Raw genomic sequence first — 18,222 nt, forward strand, 5'->3', positions numbered from 1 at the left:
CTAGTTCTACCAAGAAAAGGTTTCATATCCACCAGGATGAACACGTCAACCCTGATAACAAAGGATTCAATTAAATACTTAAAAATCACTAACATGGCATTCATGATAATGAGTGCATGTAGTGATGTTCCTTGCATCTAATTTATAAAGACTAACAGTAAAAAGAAAAACCTCATATCTGCAGCATGGCTCAACCTTTGCAATACTGTAAACTCTTTGTAGGCTGTACTTCCTGAGGAGAGGAGATAGCTTATCTGTCTCAGACCTATTTAGGTCACTTGTAGTTCAACATGTCTGCCGCTCAGGCCGAGGGAAGTAGCAACCTTTAGCATTACGAGCAACAGTTCCATCTGCTCAGGATGATTCACTGCCATCTTAATGGGCATCCTGACAACTTCGCTATCAGCAGCTTGGAACGCAGATTACGGACACAAAGTCCAAAGAATACCTGAGAGTGGCAGGACTGACGTCACCGTCCGGCTCGTCCGTGGACACGAGGGAGAGCTGCAGAGCGCTCACAGAGGGAGACAGACGGTAATTTGTGTCTGCTTGTTTTTGAGTTCCTCTCAGGCTGTAATTCTAGATAAAGTTCATTCCTGCCATTTATGCAACACAAGGTCCTCTCGATGTCTATGCTTCACTTGTCGGGAAATATTTATATATTTTATGAGCACCACTTATAGATTTGCAGAATTACGGTCTGTCCTGAAGCTCGGTGTCCCGGAGTTTATCCAGTATAGATTTATGAACCCAGATATGCTCCCTTTAATGCCTTCTCTGTGCATTGAGGCCGCTTGATTCATTCTATGCATATTTGTGGTGCAACACGTTGACATTTCTCTTTGATCGCCCCCACCGAGTCAGAACCGCTGCACAGAAACAGCAATATCCCTTAATAACTATCATCATGCAGCTGATAGGAAGGAATGCAAAAGTCAGAGTCCCTGGTCCCCTGGCATCAGATGCAACAAAACATCACTCCGACCTTTAAATGATCATATAAAAGGAAGGAGTGCTGAGAAAGGCAGATTTTATTTTCCTTTACTGCAGGCATTCTGTCTGCCTTCAGTGAGAGCTCTTTTAAAGTTGCACCTGTACAGCACGGCGGGGGTAAGTCTGCAGGCTTGATGTGGGCCCACTGTGTTTTTAGCCCCCTCAGGAGAGAAAAGCGTTAGAAGGGCCTTTGTTGTCTCCACTTGCTACACCTCATATATATTTTAAAAGGACAAATATAAAAGAGCCGTCTGACCCTCCCTTGTTTATAAAAATCAGCGTGGCGGAAGGCTTTGGATATTCCCGTAAAGGTAAATTAAGCGTTTGATTGTGCCCAAACTTCCACGCGAATATCAGCCTTCACTGTTGCTCTGTGGCGCACAGTAAATGAGGCAGTTCCCAACAGCTGGTTTCACTTGTTCACTCACCCTCTTCCTCTCATGCTTTTTCTTTTGTTCAAAGTCCACCTCTTTTCAGTCGTCCTGAGTAATGTTGTGAGATTCCCTTTCAACTTCTCACACGTCTTCCACAGCTGGCCGTCCTCTGAGCCGGACGCCGGGACAGGCGCGGAGGCCTGTCTCCGCCACAGTTGGAAGTAACCATTTGGAGCGAACCGTCTGTACTTGTTGTCCGCTTGAACGTTAATTTCACTATGTGAGGAACAACATGCAATGCACATATTTCACTCCACCATATACAGTATTCCTAAAATGTTGTGACTGTGGTTATTGCTCATAATCTGCATTTAAAATGTTTGACTGTGGGCATCAGGGATGTTACTAGCAAGGACAGAGACTGTTAAATAAAGCTGTTTTGAATTTCAATCTGTTTGGAGCGATGTTCATATGTCAGATTTGAGCAAACTACCCTTTTTGCTGCCTTCTTAACCAGATTTGAAGCACTTTTGCACATGTGTAAGTATCATTTTCTGGATTCATTCACTTTTTCGTAACTTTTCTTTTTCCAGGGATGTGAGAGTTTGGATCTACAGCCTCAGTAATTATTAATATCTTTCTTTTTGTTTTCTATGTTTCTTTTTCTCCTCGTTTTTGATGGGTGGGAGTTAGGGAGGGGTGGGGGAAAAGAGGGAGGGAGGAGCTTTAAAAATGTAACAGTGATCGGTAAAGTTTGTGCCAAATTTATTTTGTATTTTTACTTCATCTGTGACAACTTTGTCCTACACATGTTTTATTAAATAAATATTCTCAAAAGAATGGTTTGGATTTGATATCACCTAAATATGCAAGTAAATTAGTTGAATTCAAACACATTTATTCATTTTTTTATGTGTAGTGCACTGCCATAAGGTCAGGTAAACCCACTCTGACTGGCCTGGTCTGGACAAGGTGAGTCTATTCACGATCAAATCAACTCAGCCCATTTTTGTTCAACTCATCACTGTCCAGCTGAGTTTAGTCAAGTCCAACTCGATCCTATTTTATCCAACTGAACAACAGAAATTTCAGTTCAGAACCAGAACCTAGAGCCCCCTGCTTGTCGACAGCTGGTTCTAGGGTGACACCCCCATTAAAATTGCAGGAAAAAAAGGCAAACACACACTAAAAAAGGAAGACAACATACATTATGAAATAAAAAGTAATTATTACAAATATTCTCTCATAAAATGTGTCTGACTTTTGATTTTACAGCCTTCGCATTCCTTTTTGGGTTTATTTAAGTTTTGTTTTTTTACTTTTTAGTGTTGGCTTCCTATTTGTGATGTTTCAGGGCCGTGGGAAACCAAACATACAAGTGTGTGAATGCTTTGGTACTTTTGGCTTCCATGTGACTTCATGCTGAGCTCTGATTGGTTAGTTAAACCCAGTCAGCGCTTTTTTTGTGTCATTCTTCATCCAATCAGAATCATTTATCAGTCAAAGTCACACCCCTGGCAACTTAGATGTGCAGGAGCAAATGTCACACATGATGCAAACGAGGGATTCAGACAACAACAACCATGGGACAGGAGAGAACTTCTGTCATTTATTTACACAATAATAATTTCAAGAGGCTTTCGATGGACAGAAAGCGGACAAAGACCTTTGGGCCGCAGCAGGCAAGTGACTGTGGACGGATTTATGTTCAAGTAGTGTTTATAGTTGTGGTAATCCCAGACCTCTAGTGGACCTCTGAAATGGACCAGATTTGAAACTGGTCCACTGATGATACAGCAGCAACAGATTTATTTGATGCAAACGTGATTTTCTAAACTATTATTAAAGAAAGGTTCAAGTTAAACTATTGAAATGATGCCAAACTGAAAGTCCTCTCTCCTGGGGTTCTTCTAAGTATTCCCCCTTTAGAAAACCAGAATGAAAGATGTTATCTACCACTTCCACACCTTAAATATTAATTCTGCTTATGCAACAGTCCAAGAATAATTTTACTTTAGATACATGTGTCCACTGAGATGTTTGTTACTCTCAGAGGGGCTGTATCTTTCCCATAAAGTAGCTTGGATAGTTACTTATCTAAATAATAATAATTATATACGATATCAGATAGCCAGCGTCAGAGGTCTGCAACTTAACAGAAGCTTACAAGTTGCAGGAGCATTTCTCTATTTTCCCCTTGAGGCTGCATATATCCTACAAAGTGCCAATCATTCCACGGTTAGCCATGTCAGGGTCTCACCAGGCCCGGTGATGGACAGGTCTTTCTCTGCACAGAGGTGTGGTCTGCAGGAGTCAAGCTGGGTTGTATTATTGGGGGACATACTTAATAAGATCTACAGCAGGGAAAGTGCCGGCCCTTAAGGTCCGATTTCCCCTTTGGCATAATACCGCCTTTGTGGGGCATGGAGATAGAAATCACACCTCTCGCAGAGTTCTAAATTGAAATGTAAAGGAGCGAGCAGGGTGGGAAAAGAAATGATTAAATTATCTTCAGTCTTTTTGACAAGCGAGAGGGAAAACTTCCAGATCCCACCACAGATTAAAAAAAAAAAACTATTTTTACGTCACGTTCGATGAGTTGTTTTCATTCTAATGTTTGCCACTCTTAGTTTCATTAAAGCCCCCTCTCAAAACTCTTAAATGCCCCCCCATGTTCAAAGATGGTGGGAAATGAATGTGTGGAAAAAAAAGAGAGAGAGAGATTCGGGGATCCAACCCTGTAATTCCTTGACACATGTCTAGAACCCACTGCTTGATCTTAAGCCCAAAATCAACAACAGATAAGCAATTTCTGTGTCCCTACTCTTTGATCTAAAGCCCCCGCCCCCCTCCCCCACCCCTAACCGCCGACCCTCAGCGGTGCTGAAGGAGGGGGGGGTTGTACTCATACGGTTCCTGTTCAGGACCCTGTTCTGGGTCTGCCGTTGAAGAGCCTTGAAGAAGGGAAAGGGGGCCCTGCTAAACAGATGCATGCAATCTTTCCCCTGGGCCTGATTCCTTCGCTGTAACAGACTGTCTGTAAACACATGTTGATGCGATTATAAAAAGTATTTTTAAAGGAATTTAATGTAAAACTACCCCCATCTGTGGTCTGGTCCTCTTCGTCCACACACCAGGCATTGCAAGCATTACTTCCTGAGCATTTTGGTGGTTTTCACTCCGAGAAAAGCAGCAAATTAAAACACCCTAAAAGGAAAAAGAAGAGTCACGTAAGGTCAGCTCTTTTATGGAGGTAATCAGAGTTCTCTTCCTGTCTATTCTTGCCCTGTTCACAGAAGCTGGCCTTCACTCCCAAACTGAAACTGGACACCCGAGGGTTTTGTTATGGGTTTACAACTCCAGAGGACAAGGAGACAAATAGAGGGGAAAGAAGAAGGGCAGTGTTACCTTTGGTGTTGGAGCTCTGCTGTAAAACTGACATGGAAACATACTTCTGAGGTCTGTGCTTTTAATAAAAATGGCAGTCGTGTTGCTCGACCGTGTTTATAGATCAATTAAACTAGTTTGAAAAGAAGAAAACCACAGAGGAAATAGATGCAAACTGGGAACTCGTGTCATTGCATCCTATTAGGAAACTACTTCTGTTTGATCCAAGTTCATAAAACCTCAACAGGCAACAGGATTTATCGAGCTGTAACTGACTCACCTGTGAAAGCCGGATTTAGAAGACCTGTGGATGCTTTGCTAATATGTAAAAAAGCTTCTTAAGCTTTTCAATCGTTATGTTTCCAAAAGCGTTGAGTTTAAGGTAATTCCAGAAGCTCTGATGTTAGCCTGCGTTAACCACTCCAAGCCCACATTTGATTCATGCTTGGGATCATCCAGTTGTTAAGTCTGACGTCACGGGTTAATTCTCAAACTTGTATTTATGCTTTACAATGTCAAATGTTAACATTGTATGTACTCCAGTTAGCAGATGTGAAAGGTTAGTTTAATGCTAATGCAGCAAGTCAGCAAAATCGCACCATTTTAATAATTTTTCTGGAGAACAGCCTCAACTGCAGCCATCTTCTCTTCTCCTTCTAATCGCACGGGAAACGATAAAAATGACAGCTGGAGTCTGTTTTTTGTCCCCGATCTATTAAGACAGCACGAACCAAAGCACAGCAGCACATTGAATAAACGACGGATTCGACCGGCTTGGACCCGGAAGTATACGTCACGACTTAACAGCCCCATTGTTGGAACATCGACCTGTGACCATTTTCCAACCATCTGACCCACAGAGTCACCCTCAGAAAAGAGAGAGAATTTATCAGAATGTTCAAGAACAAAACCAGAACCACCAAAGCTCAAACCCAAAATTAACTGAAAGCTCCCGGAACACCAAAGACTTTCTCCAGGGAGAAGTGAGTTAAAACTCGCCTCTTCTGTCAGGTGAGACTTCTTCCTTGGTCCCACCAAGTCAGAAGAGAGGAAGAGACTGCTCCAAAGTCAGAAACTTCAAGTGTGACTTCTATTTGCAGTCAACTAAGTGGACAAAACAAATTAATTTGGAGAAAGATATATAGAAAAGAGAAATATTGATCTGTTTGGTCAGAAGGTGACGCTCACAAACCTAAGAACTCTGTACCGATAGACAAGGATGGTGGCGGCAGCATCATGCTGGGGGCCTTTTTCGGAGCGAACAGAAATTTAAAACACTTGAAACAAGGTGCTGCACCAAACTGCCAACTATAAACATACAGTCAAAGAAGAAAACATGAAAAATATGACATAAAAGCTATTTTAGGGGCCTCACAGGGTTAGCTGGTAGAATTGCTGCCTTGCAGTAAGAGGGTCCTGAGTTCAAATCCCTACTTGGGATCTTTCTCCATGGTATTTACAAGTTCTCCCTCTGTATGTGGCGGTTTGCTCTGGGTACTCCAGCTTCCTCCCACACTCCAAAAAGATCAATCTGGTTGTTTGGTCTCTAAAATTGCTCTTAGGTGTGAGTGTACATGGTTGTTTGTCATATGTTGCCCTATGGTGGACTGGCAACTTGATGGAAAACAAACAAAGTCAAACTTTCACATATGCTTATAGCCAAAGAATAAAAATGGGTTTTAGGACAAGTTTATTATTATTATTAAGATTATTCCGTAGTTGAGGGGCAGCAATAGAAAAGTTCTGCCCTCTCTGATCTTCCTCCTGGATCTTGGTGCCTGCAGAATTTGCTGTTGGGCCGACCTGAGGGACCGAGAAGGAAGGCCTGAAATGAGTCCATATGAATCTGACTTTCAAATTTAAAATCACCGTCTATCTTAAAACCCACATCGGTTTAACATGAGCTCCCAGGGGTCCCAAATCAACATTGGTGGACTCATAGAGTATAACATTGGTACAACATGCTACTATATACCCCACTTTACCACTTTCAAGCAATGCCAGAAATTGTAGGAAACAAACAAGGCTGGCCTGTAAAATTTTGCAGTTACCGAAGAACTCTGGAGTATTTGACATTTTGACAAATCCACCAGGTAAATGCATACAAAGAAAAACCTATATAGTTTAGAAAGTTATGCTTACATGTTATATTTTAAGTTCATTTGGTAATGTGTGAAGTAGTAAAACGTGTTAATGCACACAAACTGTAGATAGATTGTGGAGTAGTAGCCTTTTGTCTTTGGTTGCTCATAAAAGCAACATCCAACTTGCTGTGGAAAATGTAAAATAAATAAATAAATAAATGTAGACAAAGCAAAAAGATATAGCAGCAACAAATAAATAAATCAAACAGGATTTGTCTTCCACTGTGGAATATAGAAAAAAAGTACCTAAAAGGAAAAAATACAACGGCAGAAAAACAATAGAGGTAATAACAAAAATATTTAGCAGACAAAAAGAAAAAAATCCCTAAAGAAAATTGCATAATGTTGCGTGCAGGCATAACAATCCAGTTTTTTTTATCTCCTAAACTGATCACGAGTCAGGTGGAATAAATAGTTGGACTAATTTGGAGTCCTCACCTCCCTGGGATCAGAGCTGAGCATGTGTTGAGAACTCGGCATTTAGCAGGATCAAGGCCAGCCTGATGTGAAGCTCTACAAAAGGCCAAAATATGTCGGCAGGCCCACCTGTTGGTGGACCACACAGCAGACTCAAAGGTCTGCTGATAGTGTAGGAGATTAAAGTCTATCTATCTGTGTCTGGGCAGGCTCTTAAAGGGCGGCGGGGGTCATCGGGAAAGGGAGGTGAAGGAGGCTTTGAGGGTCGAAGGGTGAGCATCCGGCAACTGGGAGGTTAACCATGGCACTGGGCATGGGGGGTTGTGTCGAAGGGTTGAAGGGTTGGGACTTCCAGTCGGTCACTGGTTGAGTGATGGGAAAAAAAAGAAAGTCCCTCGTGACCCCCCCACCCTTTTGCTCCCCAGCCGAGAAGAGTTGGATGGGACTAAAGCCCCCCATTGTTGTCCCCTCACACGGGATCACCAAGTCCCTGGCAGCAAGAGGGGGATGGGGGGCTGGGGGGGCCTGGGGAAAGGATGGTGTACTGGGAGGGGGGTGGGTTTGGTTTGTGTGAGCGTTGGGAAGTGATGGGGGGGCTCGTCCCGCCAGCTCAAACACAATCGTGTGATAGGACTTGGCCCTATCTAATCAAGGGCAGGAGGTCACTTCCGAACAACTGGGCAATAAAAGATTATTTCCAGCCACATAACAGAGGAGCCGTTGAGGGGGGGTGGAGGGGGGGGGGGGCAGAGCGACAGCAGGAGGAGGGGGGAGAGTGGCTGTCTGTGACGAGAGGAAGTGAATTGAAAAAAGCCAGCAGACGGGAACCATCTGTCTGGATGCGTAGTCTAATCTCAGAAAAAAGAGGGAACGGAGTGGGGGGAGGGGAGGGGAGGGGTGGGGGGTGAGAGGATAAAGAAAGACCAACCTTCCTCCTCCTCATTGCTAAATCTGTGTATCTTCTCTCGATGTGTACCTGACGTGCATGTTTGATGCTTTTCTTGTTGTCGCTGGTTGAGATATCAAAGGAGAGAACAGAACAAAAGTGGGTGCTGGCGGGGGGGGGGGGGGGGGGGGGGGGGGGGGGGCTGGAATGCAGCGAGCACATAAAAAATTGTCCCCCGGGGGCCCGTTAAAGAGGAACAAGGACGCGATCTTGTCAGAACCAGACGACAAAAAACGAAAACCTCAGAGACATTTTTAAGCTGGAAGAGAGGTGATTTATATGTGATGGAGGCTCAGATTATTATTTGTTTAAGCTTTTTATTACTTTGCAAAAGTATTAATACCTCTTGTACAGTTTTCATTTTATTTCACATCACAACTTTTAAGCATTTTATCAGGATTTTATTTGACACAGAATCCCCATTTTCACAGCACTGTGAAGGGAGGTTAATAATGGTTTTTTACTTTTTTTATTATAAATCAAAAAATCTCAAAAGCATGGCGTGCAAAAGCACTTTGTGTTTCAGCTTTGCACAGAATTTTTTTCCCCCGTCCATTCTTCTTTTCAAAACAGCTGAAGTGCAGTCAGTTTGGATGTGGAGCATTCGTGAACCGCCGTCTTTGACCAGGATTGACCTGTGTTTCTTTCTGTCACCTTTGACCAGCTTCCACTGCATGATTCTGCCACGGCCATGTTTGATCGGGGGAATGGTGCTTTCAATATGAAATGCAGTGTTTTCTGTCACCCATTTAGGGTAAAAGGATCAGTTTTGGTCTCATCTGAGCAGACCACATTCTTTAACATATATGTAGCTGCTTTGTCCTGAAGCTACAGCTTTCCTCCAACAATGTAAATTTTTCTTGCCCCCCCTTGAATCAGAGTCTGGTTTTAATTTTCCAATATTTTATAGATTATTCCACCTGAGCTGTGGATCTCTGCAGCGCCTCCAGAGTCACCATGGGCCACTTGGCTGCTTCTGTGATTAATGTGGTCCTGGATAATGGAATGGTGCTCCACGGTATATAGACTTAATGACCTAACCATGCTTTAAACTCCCCCCTGACCTGTCCACTGTCTTCTTTGCTCGTCATGACGCCGTTTTGTTCACTAATGTTTTCTAACCAACGTCTGAGGCCTTCACTAAGCAGCTGTACACACGCATCCTTACAACTTGGGACTTTTTTGGTAAGAACATTTGAAAGCCATGCATTATTTTCCTTCCACAACTGTGAGTGGGTCTGTAGCATAAACTGCTAATTTTTAAATATGTGAACATCAAGGCAGCGTATCTTCGAAACCACGGACTAGAGCCGATGACTGGAAAGTTGCTGTTTACAACAATAAAGGCGACTGATTGAATTAGCTTGCAGCAACACGGCTGAGAACTGGCAAAGCCATTTGTCGCATCAACTTTGCAGACGCTTTAAGTCAATCAATGTGATGAAACAGGAGCCGCTGATCAATAGCAAAGCCAACTTTTAATTAATTACCGGAGGATCTCAGTAAATGATTGCTGAGGGTCGTGTGCTGCTGTATTGATCCTCTGGCTTCCTACCTCTCGCTGTGATTATCATTCGCTCCTGCTGCTCTTTGTTCAACAAACGGAGATGAGAGACGGGCAGAAGGCTCAGAAGATAAGTCGGCATCTGATGGCTGGTATAATGAAGCATGAACACTCACCGAAGGGTGTGTGACAGTTTTACAGGTTTAGGTTCCTGTGGGTGTGTGCACCCACAAGCAAATGATTATAGGCTTGAGCCCCTGGTGAAAACCCTCCGTCCCAAATAGCTCCTGACACCTGATAAAACACCGGGTTGCCCCTTAAGGCCCTTTACGGTTCTGGAGGAGGAAAAAGGCTGCATAAATAACTGTTTGTCGTCTCACATGCTGCTCATCTGATGAACAGGAAGCAGCTGGGAGCTAATTGTTGCACCAAATCTAAGAATATGCTCACTGCTTGAACCATCCTGCTACATGGATTGGATTCATGTTGAAATTTCATTGGTTTAAGTCATTTATTGCTGATGTTCACTTACCTTTTGTTTGATATCCTCGAAGAATGTACATTTTAATCTCATTATCTCCCATCATTCCATCAAGTTTAAACCCTGACATGTTGTGCAACTGTAGGACCTTTGAAAACATTTGACCAGTGGACATTATGACCTTTTATGAAAATAACAAAGCACTGAATTATAGATTTTGCTTTGAGGATTTTTTTTATTATAAAGTCCTCATTACATTTTTAAACTCTAGCTCTGTGTCATGACCCCCTCCCCCAAACAAAAAACATTTCATACTTCTATTTCATACCTGCAAGCAAACCAGTTTCTTCTGATGAACATACCTCATTGTGCCTTAGTTTATTTCTCTTACTAAAGTATTATATTTTATTGGTCATTATTTTTTGACAGTTGTTTATCACCACATTTTCCACTGGTTATGGTTCTGACCACTAAATGGGCCAACTGACTTGAGATTTGACAGATCATGACTCCTTATCGCACCAAAGTGCATTTAAAGGACCTTCAGTTGGTAAATAATACCTACTGATGCCACATAATTTATATAAAAATAACTTTAAATTGTTGACTGTCTAAAAAAACTAGACAGCCAACAATTCAAAGTATTTGTTATATAAACATTTTCGTTTAAAATTGTTGGCTGTCTAATGTGATGAACTGGCGACCGGTCCAGAGTGGACCCTGCCTCTTGCCCATTGGATGGATGGATGGATGGATGGATGGATGGATGGATGGATGGATGGATGAATGGATGTTGGCTGTCTATGAAGGCCTGAAAGGACATCATTAGTATGAAATATTCCATGGCAGACAGCCAAAACTGCAAAAATACAACATGGGGGAAAAGGAAAGAGACAGCACACATTAGAAAATGTGAAGCCTTGCAAACGACCAGTTGCCTCTTATTAATCTGGTTGTTAATGGAGACAAAGCTTTAGTCCTCCTTGTTACCTAGATTAAGTTAGACTTTATAGGAATAAAGGGAAGCACCAATGTAGAAAACCCATTTAGCAATTGCCTGATAAGCTACACATTTACCCTGTGAAGCATTAGCTTAAACTCTGTAATGAAAGTCTAAAAGTGAAGTCAAAGTCCTCAACACAAGAGAGTTTATTTGCTTTTAAGTCTGCTTTAAATCATACTAGTTCCTCACTGATGTCAAAGTCAGGCTGAGTAAAAGCAGATATGATGAGATCTGTCTTAAACTGACAGGGGCATAGACCTTCTGGAGAATAAAAAATGTACAAGCCTCTTTTTTTCTTTATTGTGGTAATAATATCTGACAGAACTGAGTCTTCAAGTTGGGGGGGAAGTTTTATGTCTTTGGCGTAGTTGAAAGGTTGTGTGGGGGCTCATTGATCTTCTTAGGTAAATTCCAAAAAGTGAAGCTGCGAAGCAAAGATGTGTCTCTTTTTGTAGTGTTTATACTTTGGGATGTTTCATCTGGCCGTGTGCAAAGCATTAATTTCTGGTGTTTGAAAGTAGCTGAACTTTTGGTCCGGCCTTTATCAGGACCTTTACTAGAACTCAAATCTTTTAACCCAATGTTCTTCAGACTTCATTCATGTGTGTCACGTTTTGCTCTCTAAATTCAACCAAAGCCGGAAAACTGAGCAGATAACTTCCATAACCTTTGGTGTAAAAAATAAAAAACTACACTCTTTCCTTTCCAATCTCCACCATCTTCAGGTTTTTTTTTTTTTACCCTGATTACTTATGTCTATTTATACACTGTGAGTGGAAATAATGAAAACCAGATGAGCGTGGGGAGCAAAGCTGAAGCAGGCCTTTTTGGTGATGAATGCTGTGGAAGGTGATGACTGTTTATATCCTACCATGCCAGCAGAGGTGCCCTGGCTAAGAAAAGGACTGCCCCGGTAAGGATGTGTGGGCTGGAGGTTCCATCGTGACTCACTTGGTAGTCATGCAAGCTTGCACTTGTACAGGCCCCCTAAAAAAATAAAAAACCCTCAAGTTGCAGTAAAGGACTAGCCGAGGCTGAAAGCATTACGTGGGCGTGTGGCGCTGCCAAATATACTCTGGAACAAGTGCAGAAAGCAGAAAGAAGGGGAGGATAGTGTCGCTGTTTGAGTCCCATGTCAGTTTTCACATGCAGTGGAGAAAATAAGTATGGTTTTATCAACATATTTATCGTTTGATACTTCTAATGAGGTTTGTGACATGAAATTCACCCCAAATGTCTGCAAAAATTCAGGAAATCCACAGATACAGAGAAAAATATCACATTAGTCTCTGAATTCTAAGTTATGTATAATAAAGTTGAATGGCAAAGGGGAAAAAGTATTAAACCCCCTTGCTAAAATATATTTGACACCTGTTAGAAACGCCTTTTTTGGTAAAAGAAAAAGCTTCAAAATGTCTCCTTTATGGACACAATCATTTTATGCATTGTTCAGGTATGATCGGGATCCATTTGCAAACCATCTTTAAATCTTAAAGGGTCATAGGGTCTTTACTATGGCGTCTGATCTTCATTTCTTTCATCTATTTTCAAGTTAATTGAAGTTGGTTGTCTCACTGAGCCATTCCTGCAGCTTTACTGAAACCATTTCAGAGTTTCTTGACAGTGTGCTTGGGATGATTATCTTGCAGAAAAAGCAACTTGCATTTCGTCTTCAGATTCTTATCAAGTTGTCCAAAACTTTTTCATCCTTTAAGTATATCAATTCTGAACCAAATGCTCAGAGACAGCCCATACCATGATGTCCCCATTGTTTTTTTGTTTTTTTTGGATGATGATCAGTGCTCTTCTTCATCCAAACTCAATTTGGTCTCATCTCACCCAGACTCTGTTCTCCCAGTATTTCATTTGGCTTGTCCTTCGGCAAACTTTAACATGTTTTTTCTTCAGCAGTGGAGTCTTGGTCGGTCAGAGTGCACAGAAGTCATTTGCAGTTGCATGCATTCTAAAAATTTATTTTTTTTGTTAAACAATGATTTATGTTGTTTCCATGTCTTTTTTAAACTGCCTGTGAGTGCTCCGTGAGTCTTGGTAACTCTTCTGAGGAGTTATTGGACTCGTCAGTCAGAGACTTTCCAACGAGTACCTAGCCACGGCAGGTTTATGGTTAAATGTTCACCCCACTTCCAGATTATTAACTCAGCAGAGCTCTCTGGAACAACTAGAGGTTTAGAAATGCATCCATAACCACAGCCATCAATGTTTTGCAAGAACAAGGTTGTGAATGTCTTAGAGAGCTCTGTGCTTTGACCCATCGTGAGGTTTCTAGTGTTATATTTTAATAATTAGAAACTATAATAATGTTTAAATGTCTTTTTTACAAATGCTGACAAGTTTCAGCTCGTTCCTTAACTTTTAATGCTTTTATGTGAGCTCTTCATGTGTTAAAGACTTATTCTCTTTATTGTACTTTCTTACACACCTGATTATCTAATCAGATATTTTTTTAAATATTTTAGCATGTAGGGATTACTGGAGTAGTTGCCAACGTATGAGTTAATTTTTCAGTAGCCTCTTTAGAAGCATATTTACTAGGAGAAATGTGCAGCATTTTCCCCTGCAGGAATAGTAAAATCTTCCTCAGCGTTGACGTCTCAGCTGACTAGACACGCGGTTTTAAGACATTCTTGAAATGGTGCAGGTAAAACACGGCTGCTTCTACTTAGGCTGGAAAATATCAAGTAAAGACTTCCTGCCCTGTGCCTCCTGAATACAGTTTAGACACCCCCACCCCCTCCATACAGAGGAACTACAGTGAAACCTGAAAAAAAAGAGGCCTCCTATTGTTTGCCATTATCCAGAAGCCAGGAGCAAATGGCCGCTCAAATTACAGGTCTGAAAGGTAACAGGAAATTGACAAATCACTAATCCACTCTTTTAACTATTCAGAGCAACAAAAGGTACATTCCACCAAAAACATGCTGAGGACAGAAGGGCTCATTTAGGGAGGAGGATCCTGAGTAACAAAACAAGACACTTCCTGCCTGCTCGGGTTTTAGCTTAAAAAAAAAAACCGAACCGTTTATTACTAAAGCCGTAAGCCCAGAGATCCCCAGACCTGCTTCCTGAAACACCTGAGGGCCCCCATCGCCTCCATGTCACAAGGCAGCTGCAGCACATTTCTGCTCTTTGTCCCGGCCGGAGCAGACTCCAGGCCATAGTTTGCGCTTCCCAACCTGCTGCCGTTTTCTCCTGACCAACCAACTCTCAAAGTGATGATCTCATCCACTGGGGGCCCGGAGGTAGAAAAGTGTGTGGGTGTCAGTGGGGGTGGGAGGGTCAATGGACTTCCAAAGTGATAAATTCACTAACAAAAAAAAGAAAAAAAAAAAAGAATAGAGTAGGGGGGGGTGCGTGGGTCTGCGTAGTGGCTGGATTGGCCCCTGTCGTTGCCTTTAGTGCAGGAACCGTGTCATAAAAACAAAGCATTGATGGCCTCAGTTTATTATCTTTGAACAGGTGGCTCCAGCTACTCGTAATCGTTGCTCTTATTCCTGCAAGGCCTTCCTGCAACATGGAGACCATTAGGGAGTTAGGGAATATCCCAATATAGCTGCACTGAAGTCGGGGGAATAAACCGCGCAGCATAGTTTTGTGGTGACTTGTTTGGCTGGTGTGAGTAGACCACAGAGTACCTGTTGGGTTTTTTTAATCTTTTTGTACAAAATAAAACAAAAAGATCCCGCAGATGCAAAGCTAATCATGTCAGTGACCTGTGCTGATCAAATTTCAAGCTTAGTGAGGAGAATCGCTGCAATGCAACTCTTGGAGGATGCAAACGGTGGCTTCTCAAGCTGCAAGACATTTATGCATATTGTTCATTTTCTTGTTTCTCTGCCAGAAATTCCCCACATACGCCATAAACATACACACACACACAAAAACAGCTTCAAAATCAGCCACAAGTCACTTCTTCTCAAACAAGACACCACACAGCGCCGTATTTTTCATTAATTAATATATTTTCTGCATTAAAGTTAACATAGTTTTCTTTTGTGCCACCCTTTAATTTTCAGTAAGTATTTTGATATTTTGTTATATTCAGACATGAGTAAATTTAAGACTGTCTCTTGCAATAAATATCATAAAATAATAGAGCTTCACATAATAAATATTTTTACAACAAAAAAAAAATGTTTTAACAGACATTTTTTTTTTTCTTTTTAAAAAATAGCCAAAGATTCCTCTTACGGAGCATACAATTTACACAAATAATAATAATTAAAAAAAAAAAAAAAAAAAACATGGGAGAATGCCACAGAGTGTGTGTGAACAGTCCAGACGGGTGGAAGGAGAAACATATCCGAGTGGAGAATACTATGAGATGGATGTGCTTTTGTTAATGCAACGCGAGCAGAGCGGCCACAGCTTTAACGTGGCAGCAACAAACCTGTCGGCTACGAACACCAGGTAACAGCTACATAATCGCCCTAAACAGATCGTCCTTCACAGATTTGGTGGGAGGCAGCCCCGAACAGGCACAGGCCGGGAGAAAGCTGCCCGCCTCAAACGGAAGAAGCACTTTTTCATTCTTAACTAGAGTACAAAAATAGCGTTATTCAGGGAATCTGAGGACAGAGAAAGAATTAAGGCAAACACTGGTCTGTAAAAACACGGTCCTGATCCAGAGAAAGCAAAAACAAAAACAAAAAAAAAAAAGAATCGAGTGGTTTTCGTTACTCCTTTGTTGCTCCTTCGGGTTCTGCAGCCAGGAGAGGAGTCGTGTGGGAGGTGCTTAGAACGTTTGATAAACATTAATCTGTGACTGTCACTGTTATTTTTTTTTTTTACTGTTATCATATGATCCACATCAGGAGCGCCCTGTGCACGCACACACACACACACACACACACACACACACTCACACACACACACACACACACACACAGGAAGCGATCAGGAAGGCTTTTCCTGGCTCTGTGGGGCCCAGCTCTCCAGTTTACAATACACAGTGTTGGAGTTCTTGCAGCGACAGCCGGGCCTGTTGACCCGGTCATAACAGGCCTGGCATGCCTTCAGACAGCCCTTGACAGGTGGGTAGCATAGCAGACAGGGGAAGAGTACCGACATTAATCCCATGCACAGGAAGCGGGAGCAGCAGTGGGAGCGTGACAGCGAGCAGGGGTGGTCAGCGCACGAATCCCCTTCGTCGTCGTTGGAGCAGTGGTAGAAGATGCCTTTGGCCAGGCACATGCACGTGCCGTGCTCCAGGGCGCTCTCCGCAGAGCACAGGCACTGGCCGTTACATGCCAGGCATCGAGGGCAGGCTCCTGGGAGCCGTGCAGTCGCTGCACTTGCACTTCCCACAGCGCTCGCAGATGAATTGGTGCCCGGCAGCGGCCACTACCTCAAAGTCTGATTTCACCTTTGGTGGGGGGCTTGAGCGGCGCCTCCAGGGGAGGCTGGTGGAGGTGAGGTCCCTGCTGGGGACTGCAAAAGGGGCTTGGGTTTGGGCTGAGTCCGGACGGGCCGCTCTGCTCGGTGGTGGTGCTGCAAGCTCGCCCCGGGCCTTTGCGGCGGCGAACGTGCCAGGAGTCCCTGCTCCGAAGAGGCGCTGCTGTTGCTCCCCGAACTGCAGCACTTCCTGTGCTGGTGGAGCGGCTGAGTCCCGGGGCCCGAGGGCCACTGTAGTGCTGCCCTGCAGCCACGACCACCATGCCACCCCCGCTGTGGTGGTGATGGCTCGATGGCTGGCGCTCATAGTTGTTGTTCACATTGACGAGGATGACCTCATGAGTCCGTTCTTGCTTGTCCTGGGGCCTGGGGGCCACACGGGGCGCTGGGGGCCTCCGTGCCACCGAGGGCCCCTCTGTGTACTCATGCTGGAGCGGATGGCCTTGATTTGTTCCAGGGAGAGTATGGCGGCATGCTGGAGCTCCCGCTCATAATCCGACCTCTGCCGGGTGTCGAGGGAAGGCTGCTGGATCACCACTAATGATCCGGCGGGGCCATGTTGACTTTGGAGCTCCATCTGGGGGGATCACCACTTCCGACATTCACCGTGACATGCATTGGAAAACCTGTCAGAAAGAGAAGACAAAGGAGAGAGAGGGAAGGTAAGAAGGGATGTGATCAGAGAGGAGAGAGGAAGCTCAAACACGGCATAACTGGAAAACCAGCACCGTCCTCGTGGAAAAAGGCCGACAAACCCCACAATCGTTTTCGGTTATCGACAACCCAACACTGTCATCCTGGCATCCTTGTTACCAAAACCTGTATCATGGGACCTGCAGAAACATCACCCTTTACTTTGTATTATCCCTGAAACAGTCCTTAACTTCTGATCCTGTGACCGTGAGGAGGAAAAGTTGAGTATTAACGAGACTTTTCCTCCCCGACACACCACAGATCCGAACTTCAACAGGCCCCTACAAACACTTCCCCCTCCTCATTTACATTCTATGGACTAGTTAACATTTAAATGCAGCGCCGCGACGAAATGAGGACACGATCCAAGGGAACTAAATGAGCTGCCTCACTTAGTATTCTATTACAACACCCGGGAGAAGCCCAGAGACATGGGGGGGCAAAAACTGCAGCATTTTGAAATAAATAGGTCAGGGCAAACTGCCTCTCTGGTTTGGACTGATGAAGGATTCAAATTTGTTCGGGCATAGTCGATTTGGGGAGTATAATGGTGCAAATATTTCCCCTCGATGTGGATGTTTACACCATAAATACGGGCAGGAATTACGAGTTTTAGCCTTCAGGGGTGTTCTGAAGCAAAAGTCAACCTGCAGGAGGCCCGAGAGCTGCAAGACTGACACAAAAACACACCAAGCGTCCTCTCTGTCTATTGAACTCTGCAGTCAGCACACTAAAAAAAAAAAAAAAAAAAAAAGATCGATTTCTGTCGCTTTGCAAACAAGCCCAATCTTTCATGGTCTATTCTTCTGCGTGAAATTGCGCACCTCGTTTGGATGATCAACGCCGAGCGCGTTTGGCTGAGCAGAAG

General features: G+C 43.4%; 1 pseudogene; it reads right to left on the bottom strand.

The window, feature by feature from the left end:
- Positions 1-15,208: 15,208 nt before the first annotated feature.
- Positions 15,209-17,268, bottom strand: LOC118561302 (annotated as a pseudogene).
- Positions 17,269-18,222: the final 954 nt, after the last annotated feature.

The sequence above is a fragment of the Fundulus heteroclitus genome, unplaced genomic scaffold, assembly GCF_011125445.2.
Source record: "Fundulus heteroclitus isolate FHET01 unplaced genomic scaffold, MU-UCD_Fhet_4.1 scaffold_604, whole genome shotgun sequence".
Classification (NCBI taxonomy): Eukaryota; Metazoa; Chordata; class Actinopteri; order Cyprinodontiformes; family Fundulidae; genus Fundulus; species Fundulus heteroclitus.